Here is an 18,759-nt window from a genome sequence, read left to right on the forward strand (position 1 = left end):
TATGATTTTCGCAAAGCGGATTCTGTGTTCTGCCTTTCAACCAGGATAACGGAATGGATCCAAAAACCGACTCTGTAAAAGAGGGAAACGAGGCGGTCTTCTGGTCAGACTCCGGAGACAGGCACATCGTGCACCACTCCCTAGCATTCTTCTCGCCAATGTCCAGTCTCTTGACAACAAGGTTGATGAAATCCGAGCAAGGGTAGCATTTCAGAGGGACATCAGAGACTGTAACGTTCTTTGCTTCACGGAAACATGGCTCACTGGAAATCAAATCAAATCAAATTTTATTTGTCACATACACATGGTTAGCAGATGTTAATGCGAGTGTAGCGAAATGCTTGTGCTTCTAGTTCCGACAATGCAGTAATAACCAACAAGTAATCTAACTAACAATTCCAAAACTACTGTCTTGTACACAGTGTGAGGGGATAAAGAATATGTACATAAGGATATATGAATGAGTGATGGTACAGAGCAGCATAGGCAGATACAGTAGATTGTATCGAGTACAGTATATACATATGAGATGAGTATGTAAACAAAGTGGCATAGTTAAAGTGGCTAGTGATACATGTATTACATAAGGATACAGTCAATGATATAGAGTACAGTATATACGTATGCCTATGAGATGAATAATGTAGGGTGAGTAATATTATATAAGGTAGCATTGGTTAAAGTGGCTAGTGATATATTTACATCATTTCCCATCAATTCCCATTGTTAAAGTGGCTGGAGTTGAGTCAGTGTCAGTGTGTTGGCAGCAGCCACTCAATGTTAGTGGTGGCTGTTTAACAGTCTGATAGCCTTGAGATAGAAGCTGTTTTTCAGTCTCTCGGTCCCAGCTTTGATGCACCTGTACTGACCTCGCCTTCTGGATGATAGCGGGGTGAACAGGCAGTGGCTCGGGTGGTTGATGTCCTTGATGATCTTTATGGCCTTCCTGTGACATCGGGTGGTGTATGTGTCCTGGAGGGCAGGTAGTTTGCCCCCGGTGATGCGTTGTGCAGACCTCACTACCCTCTGGAGAGCCTTACGGTTGAGGGCGGAGCAGTTGCCGTACCAGGCGGTGATACAGCCCGCCAGGATGCTCTCGATTGTGCATCTGTAGAAGTTTGTGAGTGCTTTTGGTGACAAGCCGAATTTCTTCAGCCTCCTGAGGTTGAAGAGGCGCTGCTGCGCCTTCTTCACAATGCTGTCTGTGTGAGTGGACCAATTCAGTTTGTCTGTGATGTGTATGCCGAGGAACTTAAAACTTGCTACCCTCTCCACTACTGTTCCATCGATGTGGATAGGGGGGTGTTCCCTCTGCTGTTTCCTGAAGTCCACAATCATCTCCTTAGTTTTGTTGACGTTGAGTGTGAGGTTATTTTCCTGACACCACACTCCGAGGGCCCTCACCTCCTCCCTGTAGGCCGCCTCGTCGTTGTTGGTAATCAAGCCTACCACTGTTGTGTCGTCCGCAAACTTGATGATTGAGTTGGAGGCGTGCGTGGCCACGCAGTCGTGGGTGAACAGGGAGTACAGGAGAGGGCTCAGAACGCACCCTTGTGGGGCCCCAGTGTTGAGGATCAGCGGGGAGGAGATGTTGTTGCCTACCCTCACCACCTGGGGGCGGCCCGTCAGGAAGTCCAGTACCCAGTTGCACAGGGCAGGGTCGAGACCCAGGGTCTCGAGCTTGATGACGAGCTTGGAGGGTACTATGGTGTTGAATGCCGAACTGTAGTCAATGAACAGCATTCTCACATAGGTATTCCTCTTGCCCAGATGGGTTAGGGCAGTGTGCAGTGTGGTTGAGATTGCATCGTCTGTGGACCTATTTGGGCGGTAAGCAAATTGGAGTGGGTCTAGGGTGTCAGGTAGGGTGGAGGTGATATGGTCCTTGACTAGTCTCTCAAAGCACTTCATGATGACGGAAGTGAGTGCTACGGGGCGGTAGTCGTTTAGCTCAGTTACCTTAGCTTTCTTGGGAACAGGAACAATGGTGGCCCTCTTGAAGCATGTGGGAACAGCAGACTGGTATAGGGATTGATTGAATATGTGCGTCTGGGTGCCGTCTGGGCCTGCAGCCTTGTGAGGGTTAACACGTTTAAATGTCTTACTCACCTCGGCTGCAGTGAAGGAGAGACCGCAAGTTTTCGTTGCAGGCCGTGTCAGTGGCACTGTATTGTCCTCAAAGCGGGCAAAAAAGTTATTTAGTCTGCCTGGGAGCAGGACATCCTGGTCCGTGACTGGGCTGGATTTCTTCCTGTAGTCCGTGGAGAGACGCTATCGGAGGCGGTGCAGCCAGCGGGTTTCTCCACGCATCGCGCCGACAGAAACAAACATCTTTCTGGTAAGAAGAGGGGCGGGGGCGTATGCCTTATGGCTAACGAGACGTGGTGTGATCACAGAAACATACAGGGACTCAAATCCTTCTGTTCACCTGATTTAGAATTCCTCACAATCAAATGTCGACCGCATTATCTACCAAGAGAATTCTCTTCGATTATAATCACAGCCGTATATATTCCCCCCCAAGCAGACACATTGATGGCTTTGAACTAACTTTATTTGACTCTTTGCAAACTGGAATCCATACATCCTGAGGCTGCATTCATTATAGCTGGGGATTTTAACAAGGCTAATCTGAAAACAAGACCCTAAATTGTAGCAGCATATCGATTGCGCAACCAGGGCTGGAAAAACCTTGGATCATTGTTATTCTAACTTCCGCGACGCATATAAGGCCCTGCCCCGCCCTCCTTTCGGAAAAGCTGACCATGACTCCATTTTGCTGATCCCGGCCTACAGACAGAAACTAAAACAAGAAGCTCCCACGCTGAGGTCTGTCCAACGCTGGTCCGACCAAGCTGATTCCACACTCCAAGACTGCTTCCATCACGTGGACTGGGATATGTTTCGTATTGCGTCAGATAACAACATTGACGAATACGCTGATTCGGTGTGTGAGTTCATTAGAACGTGAGTTGAAGATGTCGTTCCCATAGCAACGATTAAAACATTCCCTAACCAGAAACCGTGGATTGATGGCAGCATTCGCGTGAAACTGAAAGTGCGAACCACTGCTTTTAATCAGGGCAAGGTGACTGGTAACATGACCGACTACAAACAGTGCAGCTATTCCCTCCGCAGGGCTATCAAACAAGCTAAGCGTCCGTATAGAGACAAAGTAGAATCTCAATTCAACGGCTCAGACACAAGAGGTATGTGGCAGGGTCTACAGTCAATCAAGGACTACAAGAAGAAAACCAGCCCAGTCACGGACCAGGATGTCTTGCTCCCAGGCAGACTAAATAACTTTTTTGCCCGCTTTGAGGACAATACAGTGCCACTGACACGGCCTGCAACGAAAACATGCAGACTCTCCTTCACTGCAGCCGAGGTGAGTAAAACATTTAAACGTGTTAACCCTCGCAAGGCTGCAGGCCCAGACGGCATCCCCAGCCGCGCCCTCAGAGCATGCGCAGACCAGCTGGCTGGTGTGTTTACGGACATATTCAATCAATCCCTATACCAGTCTGCTGTTCCCACATGCTTCAAGAGGGCCACCATTGTTCCTGTTCCCAAAAAAGCTAAGGTAACTGAGCTAAACGACTACCGCCCCTTAGCACTCACTTCCGTCATCATGAAGTGCTTTGAGAGACTAGTCAAGGACCATATCACCTCCACCCTACCTGACACCTTAGACCAGGGGTGTCAAACTCAAATACCCAGTGGGCCAAAATGTAAAACCTGAACAAAGTCACGGGCCAACATTGAACAAATTAACCTTTTAATATGGACCCAAACAAGTTTTGCTTTAAGTTTTGCAAGAAAAAGTGCATAAAGAAAACGTTAATTATTGCACACTGGTCTAATCTGATGTGCCCAAGCCAGATACCTGGCATCTCTTCTTGGATGCTAGTTCATCAATGTCTGGGCTCAAGCTCTGAGCTGAAGAAATCCTCAGTATCGAGCGAAGATGTTCATCAGTCAGACGTCTCCTTTGAGTTGTTTTGGTCATCTTCATCGAGGAGAAAAGTTGCTCGCATAGATAAGTGCTGCCGAACATGGAGAGCATCTGAGCAGCTTGGGTGCGGAGCTGAGGCATTGTGTCAGGGATGAACCGTGGAAACTGTGCGGTGCCCACAGCATCATACTTTGACTTCAGACTTCATTTGGATGTTGGTTGGTGCATTTTCCACATCAACTGCGAAGGGATTACTAAGCAGTTCAAACTTGCATTTCTGGGCATCGAAGTCAGCAAATCGCCGGCTAAACTCAGCGGCGAGAACACTGAGTTTTTCAGCAAACTGTGCGCATGGGAACACGGCGGTAGAGATCTGCGCTTTTATGGATTAGCAGCAGGGAAAATGGCAAGGGTTTCCAGCAGCATCTGATTCTCCCACAGGCACAGTTTAGTTTTGAAGGCCCTCACTGCAGCGTACATGTCTGTGATGATGCGCCCCCGCCCCTGAAGCTGCAGGTTCAGCGCATCGAGATGGCTCGAGATGTCACAGAGAAAGGCCAGCTCCCGGAGCTCTGCTGTATCCTTCCCTTTGGTTTCCAGGAATCGACATATTTCCTCACGCAGCTCGAAACATCTGTTCAGTACTTTTCCTCTGCTTAGCCATCTCACCTCTGTGTGATACGGCACGTCGTTTTACCGCACATCGCTGGCGCACCATCTGTCGTTAATCCAACGAGTTTATCCCACGGCAGCTTTATTTCAGTTACACATTTGGAAACCTCCTCAAAGATTTCCTTTCCTGTGGTTGTGCCATGCATTGATTTGAATCCTAATAGCTCCTCCGTAACACACAGATTTGAGTCCACTCCACGGATGAAGACTGACAGCTGAGCAGTATCAGATGCGTCGCAGCTCTCATCCACAGCGAGGGAGAACGCAACAAAATCTTTTCCCTTTTCCATCAGCTGGTCATACAGATTGGTGGCAAGATCACATGTGCGATCAGCTACTGTGTTCCTGCTCAGGCTCACGTTTGAAAATGCTTGTTTTTTCTCTGGGCATACGAGGTCACAAACCTTCATCATGCACTTTTTCATGAACTCTCCCTCATTAAAGGGCCGGGCTGATTTTGCGATCTCTGCTGCCACTATATAACTAGCCTTTACAGCAGCCTCGCTTTGTGATGTGGCTTTTTTAACCTGTTAGAGCTCTAGGGGCGCTATTTCATTTTTGGATAAAAAACGTTCCCGTTTTAAGCGCGATATTTTGTCACGAAAAGATGCTCGACTATGCATATTCATACACTCTGAAGTTTCAGAATCTGCAAAGATTTTGTCTGTAAGTGCCCCAGAACTCATTCTACAGGCGAAACCAAGATGATGCATCACCCAGGAATTAGCAGAATTTCTGAAGCTCTGTTTTCCATTCTCTCCTTATATGGCTGTGATTGCGCAACGAATGAGCCTACACTTTCTGTCGTTCGCCCAAGGTCTTAGCAGCATTGTGACGTATTTGTAGGCATATCATTGGAAGATTGACCATAAGAGACTACATTTTCCAAGTGTCCGCCTGGTGTCCTGCGTCGAATTCGGTGCGCAATTGCCAGCTGCTTCTACTTTACCATTTGATTCAGGGGAGAAAGCATGTGTCCAAGAACGATGTATCAATGAAGAGATATGTGAAAAACACCTTGATGATTGATTCTAAACAACGTTTGCCATGTTTTCAGTCGATATTATGGAGTTAATTTGGAAAAAAGTTCGCGTTTTGAGGACTGAATTTTCTGATTTTTTTTGGTAGCCAAATGTGATGTATAAAACGGAGCTATTTCTAATACACAAGGAATCTTTTTGGAAAAACTGAGCATCTGCTATCTAACTGAGAGTATCCTCATTGAAAACATCAGAAGTTCTTCAAAGGTAAATTATTTTATTTGAAGGCTTTTATGTTTTTGTTAATGTTGCGTGCTGGATGCTAACGCTAATGCTAACGCTAAATGCTAACGCGAAATGCTAACGCTAGCTAGCTACTTTTACACAAATGATTGTTTTCCTATGGTTGAGAAGCATATTTTGAAAATCTGAGATGACAGTGTTGTTTACAAAAGGCTAAGCTTGAGAGATGGCATATTTATTTCATTTCATTTGCGATTTTCATAAATAGTTAACGTTGTGTTATGCTAATGAGCTTGCTGATAGATTTACACAATCCTGGATGCAGGGTTTTTTTCATAGCTAAACGTGACGCAGAAAACGGAGCGATTTGTCCTAAACAAATAATCTTTCAGGAAAAACTGAACATTTGCTATCTGAGAGTCTCCTCATTGAAAACATCTGAAGTTCTTCAAAGGTAAATGATTTTATTTGAATGCTTTTCTGTTTTTTTTGTGTAAATGTTGCCAGCTGAATGCTAATGCTAAATGCTACGTTAGCCATCAATACTGTTACACAAATGCTTGTTTTGCAATGGTTGAGAAGCATATTTTGAAAATCTGAGATGACAGTGTTGTTAACAAAAGGCTAAGCTTGAGAGCTAGCATATTTATTTCATTTCATTTGCGATTTTCATGAATAGTTAACGTTGCGTTATGGTAATGAGCTTGAGTCTGTATTCACGATCCCGGATCCGGGATGGGGAGATCAGAAAGGTTAAACATATTCTGTTGTGAAACCAAACTTATTTTCATCTCCTCTACTTTCTGGCTCCTTTGAGTCATGTCCAGGTCCTTGTATTTGTCATGGTGTTTCGTTTCATAGTGTCGTCTAATGTTGTACTCCTTACTTACAGCCACATTGACTCCACAAACAAGACAAACAGGTTTGTCTTTTACATATGTAAACAGATATTCTGCCTCCCACTTGTCCAGAAAGCTCCTGTTTTCTGCCTTTCTTTTCGCCATTATTGGGAAGGGTTAGCTCGCTGACAGTTGTAGCGTCTATGTTGCTATGACTACTGTCACAGAGGAGAGAGCCTTTCTGGGTCCTGTCCTGATTGGCGCGCGAAAACAGCAGAGCATTATGGGATTCGTAGTATTAGTGGTGAATGCGCTGTATAATACCGGCGGGCTAGCTCTAGTAGTAATTTGGTATTGTCTCGCGGGCCAAATATAATTATAATTTGGCCCACGGGCCAGAGTTTGACACCCAGGCCTTAGACCCACTCCAATTTGCTTTCCGCCCAAATAGGTCGACAGACGATGCAATCTCAACCACACTGCACACTGCCCTAACCCATCTGGCCAAGAGGAATACCTATGTGAGAATGCTGTTCATCGACTACAGCTCGGCATTCATCACCATAGTGCCCTCCAAGCTCGTCATCAAGCTCGAGACCCTGGGTCTCGACCCCGCCCTGTGCAACTGGGTACTGGACTTCCTGACGGGCCGCCCCCAGGTGGTGAGGGTAGGCAACAACATCTACACCCCGCTGATCCTCAACACTGGGGCCCCACAAGGGTGCGTTCTGAGCCCTCTCCTGTACTCCCTGTTCACCCAGGACTGCGTGGCCACGCACGCCTACAACTCAATCATCAAGTTTGCGGACGACACAACAGTGGTAGGTTTGATTACCAACAACGATGAGACGGCCTACAGTTAGGAGGTGAGGGCCCTCGGAGTGTGGTGTCAGGAAAATAACCTCACACTCATCGTCAACAAAACTAAGGAGATGATTGTGGACTTCAGGAAACAGCAGAGGGAACACCCCCCTATCCACATCGATAGAACAGTAGTGGAGAGGGTAGTAAGTTTTAAGTTCCTCGGCATACACATCACAGACACACTGAATTGGTCCACTCACACAGACAGCATCGTGAAGAAGGCGCAGCAGCGCCTCTTCAACCTCAGGAGGCTGAAGAAATTCGGCTTGTCACCAAAAGCACTCACAAACTTCTACAGATGCACAATCGAGAGCATCCTGGCAGGCTGTATCACCGCCTGGTACGGCAACTGCTCCGCCCACAACCGTAAGGCTCTCCAGAGGGTAGTGAGGTCTGCACAATGCATCACCGGGGGCAAACTACCTGCCCTCCAGGACACCTACACCACCCGATGTTACAGGAAGGCCATAAAGATCATCAAGGACAACAACCACCCGAGCCACTGCCTGTTCACCCCGCTAACATCCAGAAGGCGAGGTCAGTACAGGTGCATCAAAGCTGGGACCGAGAGACTGAAAAACAGCTTCTATCTCAAGGCCATCAGACTGTTAAACAGCCATCACTAACATTGAGTGGCTGCTGCCAACACACTGACTCAACTCCAGCCACTTTAATAATGGGAATTGATGGGAAATGATGTAAAATATATCACTAGCCACTTGAAACAATGCTACCTAATATAATGTTTACATACCCTACATTATTCATCTCATATGTATACGTATATACTGTACTCTATATCATCTACTGCATCCTTATGTAATACATGTATCACTAGCCACTTTAACTATGCCACTTTATTTACATACTCATCTCATATGTATATACTGTACTCGATACCATCTTCTCTATCTTGCCTATGCTGCTCTGTACCATCACTCATCCATATATCTTTATGTACATATTCTTTATCCTCTTACACTGTGTATAAGACAGTAGTTTTGGAATTGTTAGTTAGTTTACTTGTTGGTTATTACTGCATTGTCGGAACTAGAAGCACAAGCATTTCGCTACACTCGCATTAACATCTGCTAACCATGTGTATGTGACAAATACAATTTGATTTGATTTGATTTAGTAACTCCAACATGTGGAGAGAGTTGTAAAAGACAAAGGGGAATTGGTAAGAACAGAGGAGCAGAGAAGGCAGCTATGATTAATGAATCACAGTGCTATCCTAATAATCTCTCAGTTCATCACAGTTACATAATAGTGTCTCCAGTTGTGTTTCCTAACTAGCTTTGGGCTCCCAGTCAGCCCGAATGTTATGTTAAGAGCGGGTGAGGTGGTGATGACGGGACTGGGGTTGGCATCCTCTCTCACATCAAAACATACCTGCAGACGAGAGACAGATGGAGAGAGAGAGAGAGAGCATGTTTAAGCCTTGTTTTGGTTTTTATTCTAACACTGTCAGTCATCAGGAGGTGAAATGCAAAACTGACCTTGGATCATTAACTCTGGAACTACTGCATCTCTACCTGTATTTCAGTGTAAAGCATCTCTTTAATAATACTTCCTGTCGACCTGACCAAGTGACCTCTCACCTCTGATCATGCTGTGCCCTCTACGTAGCCAGTTCAGATGTGGGAGGGCTTCACTGACAAAGTTGATATAACCTAGAGGATTTAGGGAGAAGGGGAGACAGGGATAAAGTGAAGGAGATAGACTGTTATTGAGAAAATCATGTAGTTAAAGTGAGTGTTCAACAGGAATCTGTGTGTCTGGCCTAACCTGGTGTCCACACTAAGTGGCTGCAGAGTACTTCATGCTGAAAAACATGGTAAGGACACACGAGGACAAACAATATAGCATAGTTATAGAAATAATGAAGAGTCTTACTATTCTCCATGGTTGGCCCTCTTGCCTATTCTTTGAAGGTGGAACGAGCCACAGTTATACACCTGAGCCTGCTTACTGCACAACACAATCCATCAATCATATTGATACATGAGTGTGTGGGTTGTAGGGTGTCTAATTGTTCTACATTTTTTCAATATGGGTGACTTAAAATAGCCTGTTTTATTTTTGTACAGGCATCACACCCTTACCTAAACAGCCCCCTCACCTGAGAAGTAGAAAACAAAGGGAGAGAAACTGAGAATTTAATAACTGCAGTTGACATAGCTAAGTTAATGGAAGGATACTCTTATTGCAATGTGAATGGCTCTTAAAAAAGTCTTCGGTTGTGCGTAGCGTAGTCTATGCTGTTACCAGGGAACAGCACATTCTTTGAAAAAGTAGGAGGTGAAGATCTCCCGCACACAGATTGCCTCTCTTGCTGCGTTGTTGGACCCCATTATTGAAACATCCTGCAGAGCACCACACTTCTCCTCTGGCACACGGCAGCGAGCTGCAGATCCCCTCCTGGTCCTTATGTCCAACCTCAAGAAGTTATGCAGGACACAGGTAGCCTTCACACTTCTGAATTCCTCCAGGAGGCAATCCCAGATGGCCCTGGTCACCGGACCTTGCAGTGTTACACGGTAACGTTAGGCAATCGTTTTGAAAGAATCTCCAGTGACAAGGTATCTGTAGGAATATGGAAGACAATGTCATTATTAGACTTGTACATCACCAGGTTATTGTGGATTACTCAAGTATAATATCCCTGATAACAAATAATGATAATATTGGATAGATACAGTGCCTTGCGAAAGTATTCGGCCCCCTTGAACTTTGCGACCTTTTGCCACATTTCAGGCTTCAAACATAAATATATAAAACTGTATTTTTTTGTGAAGAATCAACAACAAGTGGGACACAATCATGAAGTGGAACGACATTTATTGGATTTTTCAAACTTTTTTAACAAACCAAAAACTGAAAAATTGGGCGTACAAAATTATTCAGCCCCTTTACTTTCAGTGCAGCAAACTCTCTCCAGAAGTTCAGTGAGGATCTCTGAATGATCCAATGTTGACCTAAATGACTAATGATGATAAATACAATCCACCTGTGTGTAATCAATCAAATTACATCGCATTGAATATTATGTTACTATTGTCTCCGTCTTCACTTCTAGGGACTGGAAATACACAAGTACCTGCCCTATAGAGAATAGCCTAGTCTCACACTTTGACAATTAGGGCTGCTATCCTTTAACTCTCGTCCATGGTTTTTAGCTACCATAGCTACCTACAAATGCATTTGGAGTTATTTTTTACAGTGAAAAATACATCCAGATAGCTAGCTAATATGAAGTTTGGTAGCTGGTGATATTTAATCACTTAGCTAGCTATCTATACAGTATCTAAAGTTGGCTAGATAGCTAGCTAGTCAACTAGTTAGCTCATTTAGCAGCTCATATGAGTTAGTCTGCACTGTAGCTAGTTATAAAATAAGTAATAGTTTTTTTTACTTACTTGAATAGGTTCTCCAGCCATGTGGACAATTAGAAACAGGGAAGCAAAGTGTGTTTGTCACCAGAGTGTTTTAGAGCAAATTACAATTTAACTATTTACCCATTTAATAACCAGACCTTCATACAAACTTGCTATGCTGAATTCTTCACGCACAATCAAACTTGCTGCTATATGCTGCCATATGCTGCCAGCACGCCCACAAGCAAGTCACAATGGGCGGCCTAAAACGCACGCAGCAATTTACCGCTTGTTAGTGAACATGCCCTGTCAGGCGGCATTGGTGGAGAGTCAGGCGGAGAATGACTCATTGAAGAGGGCAAGGAACGAGATGATGTCACAATCCATGCCAGGTACACCTGTGAGCTCTGGAACTTGTCGTGGAAGATTCATAATTTGTTGGTAACATATGTAAGATGTTTTATATTTATCAAATGTGTGTAAGTTAATTCTCATCAGAATGGTATTTTTGTATAATACTGTGGCGAGGTTGCAGTTATCTGTTCTATGTCAAGACTAAGTTGCATGGGCCGCTGAGAGGGGACAGGTCAAAGTGTCATCATGTGTAAACATATCTTTTACTCCCTACCTTTTTCTAGTGGGGAAAGGAGGGTGGCAGTGTCTGGAATCATTCTCATGCTCCCTTTTATCTTAACCTATAGCCTCACTCTCCTCTCCGTGAGCTTGTCCAGGTTTGGTTGTATTTTGAGTTTGTTGTATCTAAATGACAATTTGATATATGCCTGTTGATTTGGAGGATTGGTTTATGGTTCTGGAGTTTGGGAAAGGAGACAAAGCTGAACGATGAATTATGTCTATGCTGTCTGACTATGTGTGATCTTTGCTATAAAGGATCCCATTTTGCCATTGTGTGGGGACTCTCAACTTTTCATTAGAGATACTGAACTGTTGAAAGTCAAAATGCTATAGAGCTTATATAATTAAAAATGGACGTTGATAACTAACTCTGACTTGTGTGTATGGTTTGCTCCCATGATTTGGTAAATAGAGGAAATTTCCATGACAAACTCCACCTCCGACAGGCAGAGTCAACATACCTGGAGGGTTCGTTAGGTCGTCGGTTCACCCTGACATTTCCATTCCTCTTCTGACAACATAACTTGACCAACTGCTCACCAGGCACAGCAAGGGCTGTCCAGATCGTTATGCTGTTCTGCTATTCCAAGGTTCTGTAACCGAAGAGAGATACCACGAGTGGGCACCAACTGGGATGGATCCTGAGGCAAATGTGGCTTACCAGTGAACCTACCGGTGTTCATCATTAATACTGTCTCAGAAGTTTTTGTCCATGACTGATTCAACCCGAAAAAGCATTAAAGACAGTGTTAATTAAAAGACAGAGGGCCGATTTCAAGGTTTTACTGCTAACCTACAAAGCAGTACATGGGCTTGCTCCTACCTATCTCTCTGATTTGGTCCTGCCGTACATACCTACACGTACGCTACGGTCACAAGACGCAGGCCTCCTAATTGTCCCTAGAATTTCTAAGCAAACAGCTGGAGGCATGGCTTTCTCCTATAGAGCTCCATTTTTATGGAACGGTCTGCCTACCCATGTCAGAGACGCAAACTCGGTCTCAACCTTTAAGTCTTTACTGAAGACTCATCTCTTCAGTGGGTCTTATGATTGTGTGTAGTCTGGCCCAGGAGTGGGAAGGTGAACGGAAAGGCTCTGGAGCAACGAACCGCCCTTGCTGTCTCTGCCTGGCCGGTTCCCCTCTTTCCACTGGGATTCTCTGCCTCTAACCCTATTACAGGGGCTGAGTCACTGGCTTACTGGGGCTCTCTCATGCCATCCCTGTAGGGGGTGCGTCACCTGTGTGGGTTCATTCACTGATGTGGTCATCCTGTCTGGGTTAGCGCCCCCCCCCCCCCTTGGGTTGTGCCGTGGCGGAGGTCTTTGTTGGCTATACTCAGCCTTGTCTCAGGTTGGTAAGTTGGTAGTTGAAGATATCCCTCTAGCGGTGTGGGGGCTGTGCTTTGGCAAAGTGGGTGGGGTTATATCCTTCCTGTTTGGCCCTGTCCGGGGGTGTCCTCGGAATGGGCCACAGTGTCTCCTGACCCCTCCTGTCTCAGCCTCCAGTATTTATGCTACAGTAGTTTATGTGTCAGGGGGCTAGGGTCAGTTTGTTATATCCGGAGTACTTCTCCTGTCCTATTCGGTGTCCTGTGTGAATCTAAGTGTGCATTCTCTAATTCTCTCCTTCTCTCTTTCTTTCTCTCTCTCGGAGGACCTGAGCCCTAGGACCATGCCCCAGGACTACCTGACATGATGACTCCCTGCTGTCCCCAGTCCACCTGGCCGTGCTGCTGCTCCAGTTTCAACTGTTCTGCCTTATTATTATTCAACCATGCTGGTCATTTATGAACATTTGAACATCTTGGCCATGTTCTTTTATAATCTCCACCCGGCACAGCCAGAAGAGGACTGGCCACCCCACATATGCTCTCTCTAAGTGTCTCTTTCTTTCTCTCTCTCGGAGGACCTGAGCCCTAGGACCATGCCCCAGGAATACCTGACATGCTGTCCCCAGTCCACCTGGCCGTGCTGCTGCTCCAGTTTCAACTGACCTGAGCCCTAGGACCATGCCCCAGGACTACCTGACATGATGACTCCTTGCTGTCCCCAGTCCACCTGACCGTGCTGCTGCTCCAGTTTCAGCTGTTCTGCCTTATTATTATTCGACCATGCTGGTCATTTATGAACATTTGAACATCTTGGCCATGTTCTGTTATAATCTCCACCCGGCACAGCCAGAAGAGGACTGGCCACCCCACATAGCCTGGTTCCTCTCTAGGTTTCTTCCTAGGTTTTGGCCTTTCTAGGGAGTTTTTCCTAGCCACCGTGCTTCTACACCTGCATTGCTTGCTGTTTGGGGTTTTAGGCTGGGTTTCTGTACAGCACTTTGAGATATCAGCTGATGTACGAAGGGCTATATAAAAACATTTGATTTGATTTGAGTTAATGAGTACTTGAGGTCGCCGGGAAAATCTAGACATGTCCTGCTCTCCCTTATGTAAGCAATTAGGCACTATACCATGTTTACTACAGTATATACTGTGTGCTATGTTTACTTGTCAGACTGCACAGTAGCCTAATAAACAAATGTAGGTGGCTTCTATCTTCAAAATGCATTAAATGCTTTATTATCCAAATGTTTAATGTGCGTGTGGACGACCTCATGCAACCACAAAATGTTGGATAAAGCATACACTGTACAGTACTGTAATTCTTCATCAGCATCTTTATGCTTTAGCTAACAAAATAATGATGAAAATACTCTTTCAAAATGCAGATGTTTATTTCCTTATGGATCCATAATGAATTACTATGGGAATAAATATCACAGAATGACAGAACAATTTGAACTAATGCAGGTAAACAAATTGTTGCTTACTGGAAGACAGCAGAGGTCAGAGGTCAAGACAGCACTGCTCTGAGACAAGCATGGGGACTGGTCTTGATGATTCAATGAGATTTTTATTTTCACTGAATCTCCATTTGTGTATTGGTTAGACTACAATTAGGGTGTGGAAATGTTATGCTCTTAGTAGCCCACTCCCGACTGTCATGTTGTACAGCGCCATATTTTCCATTCCACCCTAACGGAAATCCTGAGGGTTTCATTTTTTTTGGAATAGAAACACGATAATATTAATCAAATTAATTAAAACCTCTTGGGGCTAGGGGGCAGAATTTTCACTTTTGGATAAATAGCGTGCCCAATTTCAACTTCCTGCTACTCATGCCAAGAATATAGATTTGGATAGAAAACACTCTGAAGTTTCTAAAACTGTTTGAATCATGTCTGTGAGTATAACAGAACTTGTGTAGCAGGCAAAACTGTTCAGAATAATTTTTTTTGTCTCTCTCTGTTCTGACTTGTTATTGCCGGTTTTCAGTTCCTACCGCTTCCACTGGATGTCACCAGTCTTTGGAATTTGGTTGAGGTTATTCCTTTGTGCAATGAAGAAGTAGGCTAACTAGGAACTGTGGACACTTTTGCGCAAGATGTGAAAAGTTGCACTGGTTTGTTTTCTTTCCTGCATTGAACACAGATTGCCCTGTCTACAACTTGATAAATTATTAATGTTTAAATATACCTGTAGTTGTATTACAAAAGTAGTTTGAAATATTTTGGCAAAGTTTATAGGCAACTTTTGAAATATTTTGTAGTGACGTTGCATTTTTGTAAGCTGTTTTTTTCTAACCCTGTTTTTTTCTGGATCAAACACGCTTTATAAATGGACATTTTGGATATATATAGACGGAATTAATCAAACAAAAGGACCAATTGTGATGTTTATGGGACATATTGGAGTGCAAACAAAAGAAGCTCGTCAAAGGTAATGCATGTTTTATATTTTATTTCAGCATTTTGTGTAGTGCCTGCAGGGTTGAAATATGCTAACTCCTTTGTTTACTGCTGGTGCAGATGGTGCAGGCTATCAGATAATAGCTACATGTGTGATTTAATGAAAGTTTGAATTTTATAGTATTTTATTTGAATCTGGCGCTCTGCATTTTCCCTGGCAATTGGCCAGTTGAGACATTTGCGTCCCGCCTATCCCTAACTAGTTTTAAGCAACATTTCTTAAAATCAATCCCATATACTATGTTCTTACAAAAAAACGTTTTAAAACTTATTGTAACTATGGGGGCACTATTTCATTATTGGATAAAAAAACGCTCCCGTTTTAAGCGCAATATTTTGTCACGAAAAGATGCTCGACTATGCATATAATTGACAGCTTTGGAAAGAAAACACTCTGATGTTTCCAAATCTGCAAAGATATTGTCTGTGAGTGCCCCAGAACTGATGCTACAGGCGAAACCACGATGAAACTTCAAACAGGAAGTGAGCTAAATTCCTGAGGCGCTGTTTTCCATTGTCTCCTTATATGGCTGTGAATGCGACAGGAATGAGCTTATACTTTCTGCCGTTTCCCCAAGGTGTCGGCAGCATTGTGACGTATTTGTAGGCATATCATTGGAAGATTGACCATAAGAGACTACATTTACCAGGTGTCCGCCTGGTGTCCTGCGTCGAAATTGGTGCGCAAACGCCAGGTGCAAGTATTTTTCCATTTGATAGAGAGGAGAAACCAGACTTCCACGAACGATATATCATCGAAGAGATATGTGAAAAACACCTTGAGGATTGATTCTAAACAACGTTTGCCATGTTTCAGTCGATATTATGGAGTTAATTTGGAAAAAAGTTTGGCGTTTTGATGACTGAATTTTTTTTTTTTTTGGTAGCCAAACGTGATGTACAAAACGCAGCGATTTCTAATACACAAGAATATTTTTGGAAAAACTGAACATTTGCTATCTAACTGAGAGTCTCCTCATTGAAAACATCCAAAGTTCTTCAAAGGTAAATGATTTTATTTGAATGCTTTTCTTGTTTTTGTGAAAATGTTGCCTGCTCAATGCTACGCTAAATGCTACGCTAGCTATCAATACTGTTACACAAATGCTTGTTTTGCTATGGTTGAAAAGCATATTTTGAAAATCTGAGATGACAGTGTTGTTAACAAAAGGCTAAGCTTCAGAGCTAGCATATTTATTTCATTTCATTTGCGATTTTCATGAATAGTTAACGTTGCGTTATGGTAATGAGCTTGAGGCTGTACTCACGATCCCGGAGCCGGGATGGCTAGTATCAAGAGGTTTTAAATGATCTCGTACAGCCAATATTTAAGGCTATCAAATACTTCTCAAATTTGCCCCCTGGTGGTCAAACTAGCACTAACTAGCATTAATGGTAACAATTGCTGACAATTAAATAACGTGCCATAGAATTCTACGGCAGCCCGCAAGGTGTGCTGCAGTATGACACGACTTTTAAAGGAAGAACCTCTGTTCTCTAAAAAGGCAACTGATTACATGAGTAATATTACCACATTATCTCTTAGTTTTGAAGCCCAGACAATGAATGTTACTACATCAAAACTAATAATGTTATTCCTTTCTCTATCCAGAGAACCTTTCGAACCTCCTCAGGGCTTTGTTGGAAACTTTCAATAATTAGAGGTAAGACAAATGTTAGTGATATGAGAAGACTTGGGTGTCCCAGGGAAGCATGACCATCAACTTCTCTAGGAGGACTACCGAAATCAAATCTCATTTATATTCCCAAATCGTCTTAATCTGTCTCATGTGGAAATACACGTTAATTGAAGTCACAAAATAACTGAATTTGAGTTTGTCTGCTGTTGCTATTTGCACTGTAATGCACTGTCAACATTTTAATATTTGATAAAACACATCCTATATACAGTCAGCAACACAGGCTTCTTAAAATTCAAACAAATTGAGTAATAACTGACAGATTGATTATAAAAATAGTTGTTAGATGCAGCTCTAAAAGCAGTATTCAAAACACATTTGTAACAGCTTTTACTTAATTTGCCTCAACAGTGTTGGCTCACAAGAATAATAAATTAGGGCAGCAGCAGTGACGCAAGTCTCCCGAGTCGCACCATGCTGCCCTTCCCGGCCGGTCACCAAGACAAGTAACCTAAATACCTATGGGAAACACTGGTCTGGATGGGTGACAAAGCAAGCTAAATGTAGAAAACCTTGGGTAGCCCCTATAAGTAAATAATGAATGAAATATTCCAAAAAAATGATCATTAAAACACCATTTTACATACTGTTTGTAAGTTGGCAAAAATTTCCTCAGAGTGAATGTAGGTAAACAAAACTGGAGCTTTTTCAGAGTCAAAATTGCTCATAATTTTGTGTTGATCGACAACTGTAACAATCACAATGCACCTCTCACCTTTCTCAGGCTTTTTGTTATTCTTGTCGAGTCCTTGAGCTCCGTGCAATGTCATCTTCTATCATATCAACTTGCCCCAAGTGTAGTCCCTGAGCAGATCTGCAATGTTGCAACAAATAAATTAACAAATCAGATCAATAGCAGATGACCATAGAAACCCAAGTATTTTTTTCATAAATTAAACCTTAACCCTAACCCTAACGCTAGGCCCCAAGACTCAACTCATTGAGACCCAGCTTTTGGTAACACAACCTTAACTCGCTCTTAAACCGCATTCACATCAGCCTGGCGAGACCTGCTCGCCATACTTTGCTCCACTTCAAATGAAATTGTATTGGTCACATACACATTTTTAGTAGTTGTTATTGGTCACATACACATTTTTAGTAGATGTTATTGGTCACATACACATTTTTAGATGTTTTAGATGTTTTTAGATTTTTAGATGTTATAGCGGGTGTAGTGAAATGCTTGTGTTCCTAAGTCCAACAGTGCACTAGTATCTAACAATTCACAACAATACACACAAATCTAAAAGTAAAAGAATGGAATTAAGAAATATAGAATTCTGTACACTTCTACACTAACCTTTGTCACAGAAGACTAACTAACTGTAATTACTTAGCAGAGATCCCCAGTACCTTGTGTATGGTTGTAATACTTCATTTTATTGGGGTCTGAAAGCACAGGAGGTTGTTGACACTTTATTTGGGGAGAACGGGCTCATATTAGTGACTGGAGCGGAATCAGTGGAATGGTATCAAATACATCAAACACATGGTTTCTAGGCTCCATTTCAGCCATTATCATGAGCCGTTCTCCCCTCAGCAGCCTCCTGTGGCTGAAAGAGCATGGACTTTCTGTGGGTGACAGCTATTAACAAACAAAGTGGTCAAAATTATATATTTTCTGACCTTCGCAGGTCTACCATGAACCCAACTATTTGTATTTCTGGACTGACTGAAACTCTTTCTA

Source organism: Oncorhynchus mykiss, chromosome 18, assembly GCF_057628025.1.
Source record: "Oncorhynchus mykiss isolate SJ-2025 chromosome 18, ASM5762802v1, whole genome shotgun sequence".
NCBI lineage: Eukaryota > Metazoa > Chordata > Actinopteri > Salmoniformes > Salmonidae > Oncorhynchus > Oncorhynchus mykiss.